Here is a 10,583-nt window from a genome sequence, read left to right as displayed (position 1 = left end):
TTGAAACTAAAACTGTTAAATTATATATAGTAATCATCAGAGGACTTGGCTGAAACAACGCGATTCACATGGATTACTTCGGCGATGTTTTTTATTGCTGTTGCGATTAACTTTTTGAAATGTGAGCAGTTTTTAAGTATCAAGTGGATCTGACATCGAGGGGAAATATACGTTTCTTGGATTTCATTAAAGTACATCGGTTTTTGTTTGAAGATGAATGAGAGAACATGAGGGTAAGTAAAGTGATGACAGATTTTTGCTTTTTATTTTTAGTGAACTATTAAATAAGTAGAACTTTTAGTATTGCAGTATGTCTTAATTTTAACCCAGCTTCTTAAAGCGTGTATGTTGTGTGGCTTTTGGAACATAACATTACATTTTTTTTGTGAGTAAAGTTAGCGGCATTCAAATTGACCAATCAGAGCCGAGAATATCTAATAAGTCGAAGTAGAGATGAACAGATGAAGATACAGCCCGTAAAAATACTTATTCTTGGTGGTAAGTTTTTAGTTCTACAGTATTTGTATAACATTTAGATAACTTTTACGTTTTTCTAATGCTAATGTTTAAAGAGTAACTAAACCCTAAACCAACTTTTTTAGTTAATGATCTGTAAGAATGATGCTTTATTAGTGTAAGTTTTTTGACATTTGGATATAAAGTGTTTCAATACTACAATATATGTTGTAAAAACGTCTGAGTGCTGCCCTCTTCAGGTTGAACGGTGGCTACTGGCAGGGCTCAAAATTGCGAATATTCAGTGTTCTCTCCAACGTTACATAACCAATCAAATTTCACCATTAAGTTCTTACGTTTAATGAAGACCGCAGATTGGCTAATATGAGCGTCAGTCATTCCTTGTTGCCCTGCTACGTTGGTACGTGAAGCGCAAAAATAAGACGCACCGCGAGCATGACGAGAACAAGCCGACTACAGCCAATGTTACTACCAGGGCATGAAATTAACACCCGACCACGGGCCAAATGCGGGTGGATTTTGCAATTGGCGGGTAACACTGTCAATCTACCAGCCACATTGGCGGGTGACCAATGCGAATCAGTGATGCGCGGGTCATTGTATAAACAACACACTCCCGACCGACATTTTCAACTAACCCGCCCCGCCCGCAATTGTTCAAAATAGTTTTTAAACTCGACCGACTGACCGCGGCCTGAATATCATTAAAATATTTTTGGATGACTCGTTACAGGCACCCGCTCATTTCTTATCAACCTGCGCATATCACCGATGCAAATGAAGTGATTCATTGAGAGGATGCGACTGCTGTTTCGCAACGTTCATGCGATTGGAAAGAAGATGAGGCACTTCTCTGACTACGTTTGGATGTGCGAGTAAGTATTAAACTGTTGGTGAGATGGGATGAGAATGTAATGCTGACATATGCTACAGTACAATCACAGTTGCACAGATGTGTAGTGCTGTGACGGATCAGAACTCTTGATGTGTAAACTTTAAAGAGAGTTGCGCTACTATGCCTTATATTGTAGTACATTAACATACATTTTGCGAATATAGTAATGAAAAACAACGTATGTGCGGCGTTTATGTGCGCAGTTTGTGCCCCCATCTGTCTCTGTGTGCGTGCGCGGGTTTAAGGGGACTCAATAGGGCACATCGGCGAGACGCGTTTCTAAAAGCATGCGTACATAAAATCTTTCTATTCTTGACAGGGCACATATAAACAAAATGATCTCAACAGTATTCATTTTCTAATAAAACATTTCTTTATGTCTTAAGTGTATGTATAGAGAGTCAAAAACCAGTCTGTGCTGGTCTTAAAGAGACAGTAACCTCAATTCACCTACTTAAGTCTGTGTCATTAATGTTAATCAAACAACCTAAGACAAAGAGAAATTCACTTTTGTAGCTCTGAAAAAAAATTATATTTAATTCATACAATAAAGACAGTGTTATAATTCACTATTCGGGCAAAAAAAAAAACTGGCTGGTAAAAAGTCTCTGTGGCAGGTGGATTTCTAAATCCACCTGCCACAGTGGCTGGTGGTCAAAAAAGTTAACTTCAGGCCCTGGTTACTACTGTAATTAATGACGACGATCCGGATTCAAATGCGACTCCACCACCGGAAAATAAGACTTGACGTTAAACCTTTCAGAGAGAGTGGCTTAAAGATTTCGAGTGTCTCCCCTATGAAAATGGCTCGATGTAACTTACTTTGCTTACTGTAAATCCTGTAAAACGGCGTTGGTGGCGGAATCAAAACATTTTAAGCGCCAGACCTTGCTTAAACATGGCGAAAGTGCTAAAAACACTAGTAGTGTCATGACAAATGTGTTCATTATTGATGGAGACACCGACCTGCCTGTCAAAGAGTGTTTGATAGTGTATGTGCGCATGCGCTGGTGAATGGACATCCAACAAACATCCTTGTGGTCCATGTTGATGTGGAACACGACAATGTTGATGGTATGTTTTTATAAAAAAATATATTTTTAAAAACATATTTAGTAGTAATAGCATCCTGGTAATGCAGTTATCAATACCAATATTAGCCTTCTATATTAAGCCTTCAATATTAAAGTCACTTTTGTAAATGTCCCAATTAATCAGTGTTTTACGTGTTTGCTAGATTTTCTATTGTAATCTTAATCATTTTACCTGTAATCTGTAATTGGTAAATTATTATTGCTATACTATTTCAAAAGCAGTTGGGTATTAATTTAGGAATCTATGCAGTAAAAAAATTAAATAAAAGACTGGCCATAAATGCTGGCCATAGGATATGTAAAGCCTGGTGGTTGCATTTTATTTTAATAAAATAAATCTATTAACATATACATTGTAGTTGTGGTGCTTTTTAATGTTTGGATGGATGCGCCTACATTTTTGCTGGTGCTCCTAACTCTTTAAAGTTGTGAGCACCAGTGCTACCAAAAAAAGTTAATTTTGAGCCCTGTACTGCAGTTGAATTTTCCTATTGGATGTTGGACCGGACACTTTTAGACAACATTACAAAGACAATAATATATTACTAACGTGATTAGCCTGCTGGACGAACTGTAAAAAACAGCACAATGTAAGCACTGCTAGTACAGGCTAGCTGAATATATCTTAATGATTACAGAGATAACACATAAAACTTGCAACCTTTCTCAGTTTGCACATCTGGACAATTCTTCACACATCATAGGTTGTAAATTTGGGTAAATCCAGCAAACAAGTAATTTTAGTGATTCTGCTGTCACTCTGCTTTAAATCTCCCGCATCAGAAACTTAAGAGCAGCCTTGAGTCAATTGTGGAAGTTAAGCGTGCATAGAGTCCATTGGCATGACTTCTGATTTCCTTAAATCTCCTTAAACAGAGGTGAACTTTTCTTGTAAGCAAGACCACAATAGACATGTCAATGGAAAATGCCCTTGGTTAAAATAAAACACAATTATCAAAGTAAAGAATATCCTGTAATACACACAGGTTGCATTATATCAGTGTCAGTGAGTTAAGCCTCCTATAACCCTTTGTTCAATGTAACTTGTAGAGTGCCATGTAGCGACGGATCAAACGGACACTCATGTCAAGCTTGATGAGGACGCAGTCAAAGCTTTAAAAGGTAAACTGAGAAGTTAACAAAATTCTAATGCATATGTTCATTAATTATTGGTTAATTTTGTATATATTCTGTTTCCTTTTCACAGACCTTGTGATTAAGTCTTCAGTGTCTGAATGGCAAGAAGAAGTGACCCTCCGCTTAAACGTGACATTTAAACTGCTCTGTGTTTTGGTTCAGCCATTTGTAGGTTTATCTCGAGTAAGTTCAAATGCACTTCTGCATTTGTCCAGTAACTTTTTGTTTAGAGAATTACATCATTATGATTATATAATTATTCAATAGTTGCATATTCATAGTGTACTTTTCATATTGATGTATTAATGTTCCACAATTTGATAAAAGTAGCTCATTGCATTTCACTGATCTTTGTTTTATATTGTAAAATCATTTCAATAGCAGTAAATACATACTTAGTTGTTTCTTTAACATTTAATTAGTTGTTAATGATGGAAGAAACCGGTTCGTATGTATGAATACAGAATAGGTATCATTTTAGAATGAGTTAAAACATGTTTTGGTGGCAAACATGCAGGTAAAATAGTACATGTATAACATTCTAATAGTAAACTTGATTGTAATTCAAATGTCACATACAGTACATTAGAAATGATTTATTTTATGTATACAAATGTGTGGGCAATATATTATTATTTCATTTTGTATGCTATATTATTTATGTAATATTATTATATCTGAAATTATTAAATTACATTTATAAATGTTTAAAAGGTGGGTTCAAATGTGCTTCAAGTTGTAACTGAATACAATTTTAGAAAATAGCACAGTTGAGTACACTTAGATTGTCTTAAGTTTGTCTTAACAAGTACTAAATACTACTTTTTAGTATATAAAGCACAATTTACTGCACGAAAATAAAGAGCTTTTGGTACCTTAAAGTTGTGAACTTAAAGTGTATTTTAGTGAACTTTTTCACCTGGGAATACATTTGGTATATTATTTTAACATACTACTAGTATATTTTAAAGTAGATTCGTAAATGTTTAAAGGTGGGTTCAAGTTGTAATTAAAGATATTTTTTAAATACAGACCTAGTATGTTAAAATTACATTTTAGTTCAACTTCATGGTGTCTCAAAAAAGCACAGTTGAGTACACTAAGATGGTTTTAAGTTCATCTTAAAAAGTACTTAATACTACTTTTTAGTATACTAAGTTCAAAATTAGTGTGTGAAAATAGAGCACTTTTAGTATAATGTGGAAAGTGTACTTAAATAGTGTATTTTAGTGAACTTGTTTCACCTGGGAATACATTTGGAATATTATTTTAACATACCATTAGTATACTTTAAAGTATATTTAAAAATGCTTAAAAGTGGGTTCAAGTGTACTTCAAGTTATAATGAAATATATTTTTTTTAAATACAGACATACAGGGGCGAAAATCTCATCTAAATGTTGGGGGGGACAATAAACATAAAATTTTTCAAGAACAATTTTTGAAGGGGACACCAATAATACAGGCAAAATTGTACTTGCAAGGAAATGGGTACAGATAGAAAACGTTTCTCTTTCTCTATGAACGGACGCAAATTTAATTTTAATACATATGAATGCAGAGGTGAAAAGAGTAATACAATTTTCTACTTAAGTAATAGTAAAGTTACTTTAATAATATTTTACTTAAGTAAAAGTAAAGTTACTGGTCTAAAAATCTACTCAAGTAAAAAGTCATTTTAATTTTAAGAGTTACTTTTTTACAGCGGGGAGAGGTTTCTAGTATAGTTCACAAAGGAAGGATATATACATCTCAAACTATGTTTTTAATTGTAAACATCTCTACAATTAAAGTGCAATAACAAATGTTAATAAAATAAAAAGCTTTTTATAACTAAGAAACATTTATGGAATTATTTAATGATTTTTACAGGTGAGTTATGCACTTTTGAAGCAAAAATAATATGAGGTCAGCAGCTAGTAAATACAATCATTATATGAAGGTTGTAATTGATGTATTGCTGGTAACATACATTGTTATTAAACTATATACATAAATGAACATATAATGAGATGAGTGCCATGGCTATACACTATACATCCTTTACACGTTTATTAGCTCCCAGACCTGTGTACCTGATGTCTTTCAATCTATCTCTCTCGCGCTCTCTCTCTCTCTGCAATGTCTAATGATCTGCGCATTCTCGAGGACGTTCTCAAGTTGTTTGACTTGACGCGAAGCTGCTAGACCTCGGAAGATAATGCGCATGTATTAAAAATGCATCGTGCAAATTAGCGGTTAAACACGGTCGGCAATTCTCAAACTCCGTACTCAAGAGCATGAACCCTACCTGAATGAAACAATCGCTTTGCGTCAATGGCCAGGGGTTTCTTTCGTAAGAATTGAATTGAGGGTCTGCATTAGCCTGCGCCTGTCTCGTCCCTCTCCATGGTTCTTTTTGCGCGTTCCCCCGCCCATCAATCAATCATCCGACCGTGGCGCGTCTTTATCACCTTACTTTTTTATTTATTTTTACTCAGTAACGGATATGATTTAACATGTAGCGAAGTAACCAACAATACTTTAAACATACTTAAGTAAAAGTAAAGTACAGATTTTAAAAACTACTCAAAGTAAAAGTACACAAAAAACTCAGTTACAGCAAGGTGAGTAAATGTAATTTGTTACTTTCAGCTCTGCCTCACCTCTGCATGAATGCATAAAAATGTTTTCTTGATCGTTTATCTGCTTCTGTTCTCAGAAAACGAAATATGTTCATGTTTATATGTCAAAATAGTCCAGTTTTAAAACATATGAGGATAAACTGATAAGTGATGGGAAACGTTGTATTGTATATAGCTTATTAACGCGTCGGCTCCGTACACTTCTCTACCACCGGAATGTGTGGTGGTGAGGTAAAAGGGGCGTGGGCAGTGGACCAAACCACTGTGAGGCAAGGGAGGGGGAATCCAAATATTTAAAACGTTTTTTTGTTGTTGCTCCGTTTGCATTTGTATTGTTTCACTTCTTACACAACTAGTTTAAGTATTATAAATCATTAAATTATTTTCAATACACATATTCTAATGATAATTTAGGGGGGACAACCCTCAGATAGGGGGGGTCCTGTCCCCCCCGACCCCCCCGGGATTTCCGCCCATGCAGACATAGTATGTTAAAAATACATTTTAGTTCAACTTCATGGTGTCTCAAAATAGCACAGTTGAGTACACTAAGATGGTATTAAGTTCATCTTAAGAAGTATTAAATACTACTTTTTAGTATACTAAGTTCAAAATTAGTGTGCGAAAATAGAGCACTTTTAGTATAATGTGGAAAGTGTACTTAAATAGTGTATTTTAGTGAACTTTTTTCACCTGGGAATACATTTGGAATATTATTTTAACATACCATTAGTATACTTTAAAGTATATTTAAAAATGCTTAAAGGTGGGTTCAAGTGTACTTCAAGTTATAATTAAATATATTTTTTTTAAATACAGACCTAGTATGTTAAAAATACATTTTAGTTCAACTTCATGGTCTCAAAATAGCACAGTTGAGTACACTAAGATGGTATTAAGTTCATCTTAAGAAGTACTAAATACTACTTTTTAGTATACCAAGTTCAAAATTAGTGTGCGAAAATAGAGCACTTTTAGTATATTGTGGAAAAGTGTACTAAGTGTACTTAAATAAAGTGTATTTTAGTGCACTTTTTTTTCACCTGGGGGGTCTCCAGTGCGGTCCCTTGCATTCATTTCTAATGAGGAATAATCATAACTCCCCTAATTTTTACCGGATTTTCACACGGTTTGAGTTGTTATAAGCGGCAGAGATTTAGTTATGATACAGGACGCTGTCACACATTGAAAAATACTGCTTTCATGCTAAAATACTTTGTATTATGCTCTTTAAGTATGGCATATTGACAGAGGCAGACACTACTTAAGTATTTTACTTTCTACATAAAAGTAAATTTTCAAGTATCTGTATTTTATCAGTGTTTATATTTAATATTTAAGTACATTTAAACATTTACTTTTTTTACTTTTACTTAAGTAAAAAGTACTTTAGTACTTTTACTCAAGAAAAGTAAAAGTACAGAATTTGTATGTAATTTTTACGTAATAAGGTATTTTATGTAATTAGGTATTAAATAAATTTTAATATGCAGTATAAAAGGAATACACAGTATGATTCTATGGTTTATGTAGTGAACATTTTTTAGTAAAGTCAATTTTTTCCCAAGACAAACACTCTGATAAAGCACAGATGCTTGGAAAATGTAACTTAAATAGTCAAGTAGAGTCCACCTCTACATATTGATAAATGTTAATGAATTAATTTTATATTTTAATAAAGAAACAAGTTTGATTGTTCATTTGAATTTATTTCACTATCTTTCTCTCTCTGACACACACTCACTCACACTCTCTCTCACACACACTCTTTCTCACACACACTCGACTCTGTCACAACAAAACCCTCCCATTTTATAGCAACTTCCCATTGCCTCCTCATGCCTGTATCAATGGGAAACCTTCAAATGTGAAAAAAAAAAACAGCGAGAGATCATGAGAGAGAGTACCAGTTCCTGCTGAACATTGACATAATATTATAAATACCTGTAATAACGTAAAATAACCAAAATGATTGTTCAATCTTACTTGTGAAATGTAATCCCATGTGATCTGGAATCAATACTGCGCCGGTTATTGCAACCGTAAGCTGCACACAATACGGGCATAGTTGCTTTCTTTCCGTTTGACTCCGATTGACTCTGGTGCTAGCATACAGTGAGGAGACGCTTGATGCGTTCCAGCACGTCATGAGGTGTCTACGTATATAATGTCTATGCTTGCAAGTTCAGATTTAAAAGAACGAACTCCCGAGGACAGAAGGACGGTTATATTGCAAATGGAACAGCAGAGTACTTGATTGTGTCACTCACATCATGCAATATGCTTACTTCAATTAACTTAATTTATATATGTCCGTTTTTATTTTAAATGATGAAATTATAGTTGTTTAAACACACATTGTGCCTATTATGATTATTGTCTACTTATTATAAAATGTACTGAGTCATTCTATGAAACGGGTGCCATTTCCACTTTGCAATTGTCCATATTTTTATTAAGAACAAACTTTATTTTACTTACAACTTCAAATATTATGTTAACACTATGCTCAGAGCCGGATTAACGCAAAGGCAAACTAGGCACGTGCCTAGGGCCCGATTGGCGGGATGGGGCCCAGACAGAGGGGGGATGTACAAATGTCCCATCTACAATGTCGCTGTCGGGCAGAAACCTCGTATGTCCACAATTTGTCAATTTCATATTTTTTCACAAATCGATGCTACTGGTCAGTCCCCACGTGGCTCTGTTACTTTTACAATTTATTAACCAATTTAAAGTCCTGAAAAAGCTTGAGCCCAAACCTCTTAACTCCATTGGAGATTACAACTGTATGAGAAACCTCGTAACTCCACCTCCTCTTCACTCCCCGGGAGAGCTTCGCTGCATATTTCTCTTCAAGATTGAGAATCGCAACGAAATCCTCGTCGAGCAACACGTCCACTGAGGTAAATGTCCTCAAAACACTGGTTATTTATGTTTCAGTTATATGAATTATATAATAACAGTTTTTATATTATGTATAACAGTTTTATCTCAAAGTAATGGTAGTGCTAAAGTCTAATGTATCGTTTCTGAGGCTGCTAGATTTTTCTTCATGCTATTCACGTTTGTGAAGTGAATTTAAAGCACAGATTGCTTGCAGTTGACTTAGTTAGCCACTATGCATTGGTTTTGTTATCATGTTTGGTGAGATATCTAACGTGACTTTCTTGGGGCTTAAAGAAAAAAATCTTGACAGCGCTAGTTCTGCCATTGCAGATAATTAATTATTATGCAAGCTAACTGTTTTTTTGCCTCATTATTATACGTAAACATGCCTTATATAACGTAGGGAAATTATCGTTTGTCCTTTATTTATTTATTTTTTGCAGCAACCGTGTCTGTGTCCTTAAAGGAACTCTGTCAGGTACAGAGTGGAACGATGAACTTGAAAATCAACCACCCTGATGACTGGCGTCCCCATCCGAGTCACCACCTCAGACAACAACAGTCACAAACTCACAAACACAAATACACTCAGTAATGGGCTTAATAAAGTCTGTGTTAACCTATGATATCAGTTATTGATGTATTTTAAATATTTAAGTATTACTAGGCTTATCATACATGCATTGACGTTTTAAAATGTATCTAATATAATACTTGAATTAAATTGAATGTTTTGGATACCACCATTAAATTATTTTGTGCATGTAAAACACAAGTAAAAGTTTTATTACAATCCAATAATTTGTTTTTGCCTCTTTAAACAAGCTTCAGTTCATTCAAATTCCTCTATTTCTTCTTGAATGTCTTTCCTCTATGCGTTTAATTTGTCTACAGCAGACTCTTTAAATTATAATATTTTGACAACTGGCCCTTTTCACCTCTTTTTCCAATGATTTACTCAATTAATGACAGTTTGGGAATGTACATAATATCTGTAGACCTGGAAGACATAAAACTTTTAAGCTGTGAATATTTAAAATGAGTTTTTTGAGGGAATCTGGTGTTTATGACACAAATCTTGAAATGTAAGAAGCCAGGGGTCTTCAACGTTTTTTGGGTCGGGGACCCCTTAGATGAGAGTGGCATGGAGCAGGGACGCCCTGATACTAAATGTGTAAAACTGATATTTAAGTAATCAGTAAGGTACGAGAGGCTGCCTTTTCATATTAGGCACAACGTAAAGTACAACTATTGACCAATCAGAATCAAGGACTGGAACTGTTTTATAAACAGAAACAAATCATATTGTACATGCATCATTTTTTTGTTAAAGTAGATTTAGTTTTTATATGAATATAATAATAATAATAATAATAATATGAATATAATAATATTATATTAAGGTATTTGCAGTGTAATAGATTTTGATTTTACTGTGAATTTGTGACCAGTCACGGAAAGTAGGGA

General features: G+C 34.3%; 1 long non-coding RNA gene across 1 annotated transcript; it reads left to right on the top strand.

Annotated features, from left to right (window-relative positions):
• LOC135718470 (uncharacterized) lies at positions 1-4,174 on the top strand. The gene is made up of 4 exons (XR_010520829.2): positions 1-233; positions 400-498; positions 3,517-3,588; positions 3,674-4,174. It is a non-coding gene; the product is annotated as an uncharacterized lncRNA (long non-coding RNA).
• The last annotated feature ends 6,409 nt before the right edge of the window (positions 4,175-10,583 follow it).

Source organism: Paramisgurnus dabryanus, chromosome 10 (genome assembly GCF_030506205.2).
Source record: "Paramisgurnus dabryanus chromosome 10, PD_genome_1.1, whole genome shotgun sequence".
In the NCBI taxonomy this organism is placed as follows: Eukaryota; Metazoa; Chordata; class Actinopteri; order Cypriniformes; family Cobitidae; genus Paramisgurnus; species Paramisgurnus dabryanus.
The sequence above is the reverse complement of the archived record's forward strand: the minus strand, read 5'-3'. Positions and strand labels throughout refer to the sequence as shown.